A 10,527-nucleotide genomic window follows, 5' to 3' on the forward strand; every position below is an offset into this window, starting at 1 on the left:
ATGATCTGCTACTTCTGAATGATCAATGCGATGAACTCTGCCACGTCACACGTGGTGGACGAGTCTTCTAACCAGCCGAGCTCAGAGTTGAGAATCCCGCTGAAGTTGCAAGAGCAGTTGACAATCAGAAGCAGAAGCAGAAACTTGATGAAGAGGAAGATAACTTGTTGAATCAGCTCAAGAAAACACAAGCTAATGTTTCTATCTGGGGCTTATTAATGGCGTCGCCAAAACACAGACAGGTTGTGCTTCGTGAGCTAAATGCATCCCAGGTATTAGTTGAAATCACTCCAGATGAGTTGGTCAACGTAGTGGCCATGGCTAGAGCTTCAAAAGTTTTATCTTTCTCAAACGACGATTTGCCGTCAGAAGGAAAAGACCATACTCGTCCTCTCAAAATTACCCTACTTTGCAACAAGAAAAGAGTATCGGAAGTGCTAGTAGACAATGGGTCAGCTTTGAATGTATGTCCTTTGAGCACTGCCACTACTTTAGGGTTTGGGCCTGAAGACTTCATACCGTCTGAAAAAGGTATATTGGCGTATGATGGTACAGGAGGGATGTAATTGGGACATTAGCCACCAAAATAGAGATTGGGAGAAACTTATGAAATCGAATTTCAGATGTTGGATATCAAAACTTCCTTCTGTCGTTTGCTTGGCCGACCTTGGTTGCATAAGGTCGGAGTTATTCCTTCCACACTTCATCAAACCGGGTGATCACAGTCAGGGGAGATCCTGAACCAGAAATTGGGCAGATATCTCAGGAGCTCGTTACTGAAAACACAAGAGCTGTTAGTCTGACAGGATTTTCAGTAAAGGTTTCGGCTATCACCATGGAAGAAGCTATGAGTGAAGAAATTATGTTTCTCTCTAGCACCAATACTCAGGTGGTTAAGATGATGCGCCGATATGGTTATGTTCCGGGAGCAGGACTGGGAAAGAATCTGCAGGGTCCAACTGAGCGGCCAGAGTTGAAAGCAGTTGATGGTTTGTTTGGGTTGGGATACAAGCCAACTCGCAAGGAGGTGCAGGAAATGAAAGCTTACATGCTGAAGTGGGCTGAATGTCGTCGCAGAAGTTTAGAATTTCCAATGGGACCATATAGTATAGTCATGAATGGCAGATTCCGAAAGGATGGGGCTGATTGTCTGTACTATGGTTTTTCTGAGGCATGGTATGATGAGAATGGGGCAAAATTGCCAGGATTAGAGATTTTCTTTACTGATGAGCTGCCAGAGGACTTTTTCTTTGAGCAGATTGCAGAGACAGATGAGCCAGAGATTGATTGGGTTGAGAATCTTGAACCGCAACTCCTAGACTCCCTGTTTCAGGTCGAGGCACCAGTCATTGCGATGACCGGAGGAGATAGACCTTTTGTGAACCTGAAGAAATGCATCACCCCAGCCAAGGGACCTTTGGATAACTGGACCTCACAGGTTATACCCCAAGTAGTCCTTCAGCATAATCAAGTCCCTTCAAAAGAGTCAGTCGTTTCAAAATTTGTGTCAGTTTCTAAGTCCGTCCCAGAGTCTGTCATTTCTAACTTTCCTTTTGATGCAGGTAATGTAGAGGTCAGGTCTACTTCTGGAGTTGGTGACGAGTCTATCCCTGGTGGCGTAGAGTCTAAGTCTGAGAGCGTCTTCATTAATGTTCCGCTTGTACATATTTCTGATTGTGTCGATACTGATGTCGATTTGTCTTTCCATACTGTTTCAGAGTCTGTAAAGACTGCTGTGGGCGACTCATCTGATGTAATCATTGATTCCGATGAAATAAAAGACTCTTTTGTGTATATTCATGTGCTTGTCTCTTCTACTGATTCTGTTTCTAAACTTGATCAAGTAACTAATAATGATAATCAAGACTCCCCCTCTAATAAGGAGGCCGACGAAACTCCTCTTGAAATCAAACACATGATTCAACAAGAAGAGAGTCGCCGAGCAAAACCACTTGAAGAGGAAATTGAAACCGTAAATATAGGTGATGAATCCTTAATTCGGGAGATACGGATTGGCAAAATTTTATCTCCTGAGGAGCGCGAAGATCTAATCACCTTGCTAAAAGAGTTTAAGGAGGTTTTTGCTCGGTCTTATGATGACATGCCAGGATTGAGTGAGGACATTGTCCAACACAAATTACCTCTAATCCTTAGCATCAAGCCGAAGAAGCAAAAACTCTGAAAACTTACAACAGAATGAGAGTTGAAAGTTTATGATGAAGTCAAGAAGCTACTGGAAGTGAAATTCATCGAAGTAGTTGAATACCCCGAATGGCTTGCAAATATTATATCGGTGCCCAAGATGGACGGGAAAGTCAGGATGTGTGTCGATTTCAGAGATTTGAACAAGGCAAGTCCGAAAGACGACTTTCCGCTTCCAAACATTGATCTCTTGGTTGACAATACAGCTGGACGACATGCACTCTTATCTTTCATGGATGGATTCTCAGGGTACAACCAAATTAAAATGGTGCCTGAGGATATGATGAAGACGACATTTATTACTCAGTGGGGCACATATTGCTACAGAGTGATGCCGTTTGGTCTTAAGAATGTTGGTGCTACCTATCAGAGAGCTGCAACTACTCTTCTTCATGACATGATTCATAAGGAGGTCGAAGTCTATGTAGATGACATGATTGTCAAAGGAAAGACTCGATTAGAGCATAGAATTGCCTTAAGAAAGTTTTTCGAGCGAATCCGAAAGTATTAACTTCGCTTGAATCCCAATAAATGTGTATTTGGAGTCACATCAAGAAAGTTGCTTGGATTCATGGTCAGCGAGAGAGGAATCGAAGTGGACCCTCAAAAGATCAAGGCTATCCAAGAAATGCAACCACCAAAGACAAAAAAGCAGATTCGTGGATTTCTTGGCAAAGTGCAATACTTGAGACGATTCATATCTCATCTAACAATGACATGTGAACCCATCTTCAAGTTATTGAAGAATAATTCTTCTAAGAAATGGAATGATGAATGTCAAGAAGCATTTGAAAAAGTCAAGCAGTGCTTGTCTTTGCCTCCTGTCTTATCTCCAGTCATTCCTGGTCAACCGTTGCTATTGTACTTATCCATCACAAACACATCAATGGGTTGTATGCTTGCTCAGTAGGATGCAGGGTCTAAGAAAGAAAAGCCTATCTACTATATCAGCAAGAAAATGCTAGAGTATGAAATCAGGTATACTATCTTAGAAAAGACGTGTCTAGCATTAGTTTGGGCGACTCAAAGGCTTAGACATTACTTGCTGTCGAACAAGATACTTTTGCTCTCACAGATGGATCCGTTAAAGTATTTGTTTGAAAAACTCGCTCTTACAGGAAGAACAGCTAGATGGTTGCTATTGTTGTCTGAGTTTGACATCACTTATGTCACTCAGAAATCAATTAAGAGACGGGTCATTGCTGAACAACTGGCTGATGCTCCTGTTGAGGAGAATGCTTTTCTAAAGGCAGACTTTCCTGATGAAGAGATCATGAATGTCGAAGAAGAGACTCTGAGTACCAGGTGGTTAATGTACTTTGACGGAGCTGTTAATAATCATGGTCAAGGAATATGGGCAGTTTTGGTATCTCCAAAGAAGGAGTATATCCCTATATCCATCAAGTTGCAGTTTGAATGCACCAATAATATGGCAGAATATGAAGCTTGCATCGCAGGACTTGAGGCAGCTTTGGCTTTGCGAATTCAAGACATAGATGTGTTCGAGGATTCAATCCTGATCATTTGTCAAATAAATGGGGATTGGAAAACAAAAGAGATGAGGTTGATCTCATATCACACATATCTCGAATCCCTGGTCAAGAAGTTCAGAAGTGTCACTTTCACTCATCTGTCAAGGACCAGGAATCACTTTGCCGATGCTTGGGCTACTCTGGTGTCAATGTTAGACATTTTTGCGACGATGGAGGTTCAACCTTTAGCTGTGAGGTTACAATGGGCTCCCGCACATGTGAATGCCATAGAGATATCAGCTAGATGTCCGGACGAAAAGCCGTGGTACACAGACATTAGAAATATCATTTCAGGCAAGGGGCATCCGCCTAAAGCTTCCAGCAAAGAGAGGAAAACTCTTCAGAGGTTTGCTGCTAACTTCATCATCTGTGGTGAAGAATTGTACAGAAGGCCATTTGATGGAATACAGCTTCTAAGTGTTGATGAAGATCAGCCTGCAGAGCTCATAAAGCAAACACATGAAGGTGTTTATGGTTCTCACATGAATAGTAAAATGCTGTCAAGGAAAATCCTTAGACTTGGATTCTATTGGCCCACAATGGAAGCAGACTACTTCGCATTCGTGAAGAAATGTCACAACTGCCAAGTCTATGCGAACCTTATTCATGTGCCTCCGTCAGAGTTACACTCTATGACCTCACCATGTCCATTCTCAGTATGGGGGATTGATATCATTGGCAAAGTTTATCCAAAGTCGTCAAGTGGACATGAGTACATTCTAGTAGCCATTGACTATTTGACGAAATGGATAGAAGCTGCTTCGTATGCTTCCATAACTTCGAATACAGTTGCAAAGTTCATCCGTGCAAATATCATTTGCAGATACGGAGTACCTCATGAACTGATTTCTGACAATGGATCTCATTTCAAGAAAGAGGTAATACACCTGTGCGAAGAGTTCAAAATCAAGTATCACAAGTCATCTCCTTACAGACCTCCGACAAATGGTGATGTAGAAGCAGCAAATAAGAACATCAAGGTCATAATCAATAAGATGACCGAGACTTATAAGGAGTGGTCGAACAAACTTCCTTTTGCCTTATGGGCTTACAGGACATCGATCAGATCCTCTACAGGTGTAACTCCGTACTCTCTGGTGTATGGAATGGAAGTAGTCCTGCCTGTTGAGCTGAGAATTCCATCTAATGATGGAAGTGAATTTGCCGGAGTCGAAGTGGGCAAGAGCCAGATATCAAGAATTACAGATGATAGATGAAAAGAGGCTGAGAGCCTTATATCACATCCAAGGGTATCAGAGAATAATTGAAAGGGCCTTCAACAAGAAAGTCCGAGTCAGAGACCTGAAACTACTAGATCTTGTCCTGAAGTCATACAGGGCACCGGTATTTGATCCCAGAGGGAAATTCAGGCCAAATTGGTCTGAACCTTACATTGTTGATGAAGTCCTGCATGGAAAAGCCGTAAGACTCCTCGATGAAAATGGAGAAAGATTAACAGAACCTACAAACCTAGACCAACTAAAGAAGTACTATGCTTAGATACATTAGGAGGCCGTCTTTGGTCGATCAGAGCTTAAAAACCAACAACCTCAAAGTCAAAAACTATTTGTAAACCCTTTGGGCCTAAAAAAAACCCTTCTTTCTTTGATAAACTCAAACCAGGGGCATCTTTTAGGACTTGCGTTATAAAAGATACTGAACCTGAACTACGTTCTGACCTGATTCCTTTTTACAGGATACGTAGGTAACCTGATCAATTCGGGTTCGGTCAAATCCTTCAAATCTTTCAAATCTTCAAAAAAGAAAGAAACAAAACAAATGACCTTTGAAAACCCAAATGGGTGAACTACGCGGACCTAATTCTCATTTTCTTGGGGATACGTAGGCAGTCTGGAGGGCCAGATTCGGTTAAATACATGAAAACTTACTAAAGTCAAAACCTGTTAGAACCCAAGTCTACATAAAGTTCTTCTGGTGTATTTAAGCCCAGGTTTGTAGAGAAACAGAAAGAGAAAAAATGATGGGATCTTAGACCCGCTAGACTAAAAACCCGCAAGGGCAGTCTAGGCAAAAGCTAGGGTCATTCACCCACTAAGCTGAAAATCCAAAAGGGCGGCTTAGGCAAAAATCAGGGTGCTGAGCCTGCTGGATGGAAAACCTGCAAGGGCAGGCAGTCCGGGTAAAATATAAGGCATACGGTCCGCCGAATCGAAAACCTGAAAAGGTGATTTCGTCATGGCAGTGACTTCAAAAAGGATAAAACCTCTGAAAGCCAACAAGACTTTCGTTTCTTCTGAGGCACTACTCCAAAGTCAGAGTAAGCGCCAGTAGAAATTCTTCTGACATTCTTTAAGCTAGGGGGTTGAGACTAAGCAATCCAAAGGGATAATAACCATGACAAAAATCCTGAAAAGAGGAATGAAACACCTTTCAATACGATTTTCAAAAGAATCTACGAGTGGTAGACTGTACCATTTTAAAACACTTATCAGGCTAAGAAGCAGATTCAGTCTCTCTTAGAGTTCAAGTCATGTCATCATTGGAGTTCTTGATATCCTTGTCAGAGTCTTGTTTGGGGAGTCCTGTGTGGCAAGTATCCTTCCCAAGGCTAGGGTGATAAAAAAAATGAATGATGAAGTTGTGTATCCTCAGGGGTGAGGCAGAGCAGAATAAAGTTCAAAAGAATGGCAGGTTCTCAGACTCATTCGAAACACTAGCAGCTGGCAAAAATAAAAAGAAATTATCAGTTCGATCCAATCAGTAGAAGAAAGAAAAAGGAAGGAGCTATCAGTAAGATTCAGTCTGTTGTACATATGAAAAGTTTTGTAACCTCAAGTATTCAATGAAATGAAAATTTTTCGACCATTTTCCTGTGTTTTGCTCTCTTATGAATATGTCATGGAAGTAAAATCATACTAGGGGCATCTTTTATGACCTGAGCATTCAGGTCATAAAAGATATCAAGCAAGCAATGGCAATTGAGATGGCTATTCTCAGCAAATAAGGATAAGATAAGTTAGAGCACATTCTTTGAATCCGGCTTCTCAAATTCTTTTCAGTAAAGTTAATGTTTTTTAAAAATTACTTTTCTTCAAAATAATTTTTAAAACAATCTTCAAATCAGTAGAATGCAATTCTATTTTGAAAAATGGAAGGGGGCTAATACCCAAAATCTTTTCAAGTCATTCGAGTTTTGTTCTCAGCAGAGAACATGTACTCTTTATTTCTCTTGGCAAGAGATGGTCAATCGATCCCCTGTTGAGTCAGTTGGAATCATCTTCTAATTTTGAATCCAATCTGATTTCTTTAATCGTTCAGCATTTGCTTTCTACAGCATCCGTCCTCACTTCGCCTTTCACGGCATCTAAGTCCGTTTTCACCCGGCATCTAAGTCCGTTTTCACACGGCATTCAGGTCCGTTTCTACACGGTATTCAAGTCCGTTTTCCATACGGAATCTAAGTCCCTTTTCACACGGCATTCTAAGTCCGTTTCTACGCAGCATTCTAAGTCCGTTTCTACACGACATTCAAGTCCGTTTTCACATGGCATTCTAAGTCCGTTTCTACACGGCATTCTAAGTCCGTTTCCAAATGGCATTCAAGTCCGTTTTTACACGGCATTCTAAGTCCGTTTCCACACGGCATTCAAGTCCGTTTCCACACGGCATTCAAGTCCGTTTTCACATGGCATTCTAAGTCCGTTTCCACACGGCATTTAAGTCCGTTTTCACACGGCATTCTAAGTCCATTTCTACACGGCATTCAAGTCCTTTTCACACGGCATTCAAGTCTGTTTCTACACGGCATTCAAGTCCGTTTTCACATGGCATTCAAAGTCTGTTTTCACACGGCATTCAAGTCTGTTTTCACACGGCATTCAAGTCCGTTTTCACACGGCATTCAAAGTCTGTTTTCACACGGTATTCAAGTCCGTTTTCACACGGCATCTAAGTCCATTTTCACATGGCATTCAAGTCCGTTTTCACACGACATCTAAGTCCGTTTTCACACGGCATCTAAGTCCGTTTTCACACGGGATTCAAGTCCGTTTTCATACGGCATCTAAGTCCGTTTTCACACGGTATTTATGTCAATTTTCATATGGCATTCTAAGTCTGTTTCCACACGGCATTGTGGACCCCGATCCGAGGATGATGAGGAAACGAGTCCCTACATCCTCTAGATCTCCACATGAAAGAGAGCTCTGCCAAGGAACTCTCGAAACGGTGCCACCCTCATAGCATAGCACGAGTGGCAATATAAAAAGAAAGAGATACCTCTTGATTCAAGGATAAATCCCCAAACCATAACGTACCTAAAATAACTCAGAGTCGCCATCCATGGATAGGCCATGGAACCCCAAAATCAAATCCTCTGTGCAATGGATAACCAGGAATATAAATGGGCTCGTGCCTGATTACGAATGGGGAAGGTCCGAAGAGCACCCCCAATTCGTCCGAGTGCAAGCACTTGGTCTCTTATGCCATTTTCATTAACTACAAAGAAGTTTGGGTAACAATCATGTGAAATGGGAACAAATATCCCCGAGTGAACGTCTACCTAATCATGCATGACTCGGGGATGAAATAATAAGCACACATAAAGTAAGATAAAAGATGTGTCACCTAATAACAACTAGATTGTGAGTGATATGCCTAACTGGTGTCTAAGTTCTGGTGGACATACATATGCAAGCTACAGCTAAAGGTATAGGATCAGTACAAGAAAGTAAGAAAACACATCAAAACATACAATAACAACAAATCCTAAGACTCTAAACCATTTAGCCCGAGTCCTCGGATGGTCTGGTATTTATCCAAAGAAGCCTACGTACCCCCGCCTCTGCAAGAATCAGAGCAACGTAGTTCTTCACGCATATTCTAAGCTATGATGCCTAAGACACCTAGACCTCCATACTAGACTCGATCTAAAAGACCGGACCAGTTATTAAAGTTCCAGTGAATTATGGATTTTAGGACACCCTATATGCCCTAACTAAATGGAGATTAGCCCTAAACAAATGCAGGTGATTCCTACAACCTATGTGTAACTAGGTTGTGTTTCCTGAGGAAAACAAAGGGTAGACTAACGTATCCTACTCTAGTCATCACTCGGCGATGTGGATCGCCGACTGACCGGACGGAGGCGTTCCTATAACTCTAGAACAGACTCCTAACTCTAAAACAAGCACACAACAAACAAACAAACAAACAACATATCAAAAGAAACTCCTAACTCTAAAACTCTCTATCTAGGAGAAACTCCTAACTCTAGAGGAAGATCTTTTGAAAACATGGTTTTAAAGGTTGCTTATTCAAAAAGGATTAAAATGTTATTTATAAAAGTTTGGCTGGACTTGGGATATAAATCCCAAGCTGCACTACGTACCTCGTGGAAGAGGATCAAGCCAACGTAGTTCGAAAACGAACTCTCCTAATTGCTAATTCTAAAACACTCAACACTTTAGGCTTCTTTAAGGTTTTTTCAAATATTTTTGATGTTTTAAATTTCTATTATTTTTTGAGTTTTAAAATATTCAATGTTTTTGGATTTTAAAACTTTTTCAATGTTTTTGAAGTTTAAAGAGTTTTCACCATTTTGGTTAAAGACCTAAAAGAATACACAAAGCAATACCCTAGGGCCAAACCCTAAGGCTAACAGGGGAAATCCCTAAACCAGGTAAGCTAAATATGAAGGATAACAACAATGATCTAAGATCCCTAACAAGCAAGGCTCTAATGAGACTGTGCTAGTCTCTAAAGAAGAAGGAAGACAACAAGACTACGGAAAAACTCCTAACTAAAAATACTAAAGAAAAGGAAGAAATGAGTCGAAGACTTTCTAATGACACCAACAAAAGGACGAATGAGTCAAAGACTCTAAGAGAACCATCAAAAGAATGAGTTAAAGACCCTCTAATAATACCATCTAAAAGATGAATGATTCAAAGACTTTCTGATAACATCGCTAAAGACGATTGAGTCAAAGACTCTTTAATACCACTATCTAAAGGACGAACGAGTCAACGACTCTCTAACAATGCCATCCAAAGGACGAGTGAGTCAAAGACTCTCTAATAAAAACCACTAAAGAAGACAAATGAGCCAAAGACTCTCTAACACTCTACAAGGGGGGACAAATAAGACATAGTATGTCTATTAGCTCAAGAAAGAGACAAACAGGGGAAGTTCTATAAATGAGGCACTATATGCCTCCTATGGGTAAACCCTAATGAGACCAAAGTGGACTCCCTAAGGGTAGGTTCTAAATAAGGCTTGCCTCCAAAGGAGCACGGCCTAATGAGACATAGCATGTCTCCTAGCAGGGATCCAATTTCTACCGGTGTCTAAAAGACTAGTAAAGTCTACTATACAAATGAAGGGAGCTCTACTTGGACTGAGCGAGTCCCCTAAGGATGGGCTTCAGTTGAGACAATCAAAGGGAGAAAGCATGATCTTAGAGCAGCAACCAACATCAGTAGACAGAACAGATGATGTTATTGATGCTAACTAATTCTCAACAACCCTATCAAAGAAATTACACCTAACATGGTAGCACTGACATCATTTCTCAAATGAATGACTAGCTGTAAATGAAAACACCTGTAAAGCTACCATCAACCAATCAAATTTCCGGACTACACCAAATTGTCCAACGGATTCCCACGCATTCAAGTATCAGTTGAGGACAAAGAGATCCATAATAGACTACAGCCGATGATGGAATGGCTACTATATTCAGGCTATTGCTCAATAGATTAACAAGGGTGAGAAACAAGTTATTAATGTAACATTTGAAATACAAACAAGCTAATACAAGTGGATCATTCAA

The sequence above is a fragment of the Tasmannia lanceolata genome, unplaced genomic scaffold (genome assembly GCF_043159265.1).
Source record: "Tasmannia lanceolata isolate RefF3 unplaced genomic scaffold, GAP_Taslan_0.1 ptg000012l, whole genome shotgun sequence".
In the NCBI taxonomy this organism is placed as follows: Eukaryota; Viridiplantae; Streptophyta; class Magnoliopsida; order Canellales; family Winteraceae; genus Tasmannia; species Tasmannia lanceolata.